An 807-nucleotide genomic window follows, 5' to 3' on the forward strand; every position below is an offset into this window, starting at 1 on the left:
CCCCCTCAAGGCGTATAATCAATTCTTCTGTCGAGAAAAACCACACATGTCTAAGTGAATGATTAAATGTCAGTCTGGAACTGAGGTGTCATCGTGCCTTGTAATGAAAACATGTAGATTTACCCCCGCCAAAAAAAAAGGGAACAAGAAAAACTGCAATAAAATATGTTCAATCAAAATAACTATGAAAATCTTATTCTTTAAGAACTGGGATGATTGATGATTGAAATCAGGCAAACTGTGAATCTAAAATGGTTCAAAGTGACGCAACAAGATATTTTTTTGCTGTTGTTGCTTTAGATAACCAGATACTTTCTATCAAGGAAAAGGGACAACCAAACCAGAAATAATGGAGGAGTTGCTGTTACAACTGCTAGTCTTATGGGGTAATTATCAGCTTTGCACATCTAGGGACTGATATCTATGTCGGTTGCTCTTTTGTAAAATGACAGCTCAAGTTTAATCAGTGTGAATGCTCATTATATCTGAACAATCAAATCTTGGTACAGACTCTCAGTTGGACACAGGCTTATACTTTGACTAGGCCGTTTTGTCTCACATGATATAAATCATTTCTTTGAAGTTTCTGCGTTGCTGTTGGGATCATCTTCCTGATAAAGCAGCTCTAACAGGTTATCTTGCAGAAGTGCCTTATATTTCAATTGGTGCAGATTATTTTTTTTTTAATCCCTGAAGAGGAAAATCATCTACACACCATGATTCTCCCACCGATATGTTTCAACCAGAGCAGTGGATTTTTCTAGCTTCTTCTGTTACTTTGCACCTTTTGTCTGTAACCTTTATTGA

Source organism: Cyprinodon variegatus, unplaced genomic scaffold, assembly GCF_000732505.1.
Source record: "Cyprinodon variegatus isolate N-32 unplaced genomic scaffold, C_variegatus-1.0 Scaffold30, whole genome shotgun sequence".
NCBI classification, from domain to species: domain Eukaryota; kingdom Metazoa; phylum Chordata; class Actinopteri; order Cyprinodontiformes; family Cyprinodontidae; genus Cyprinodon; species Cyprinodon variegatus.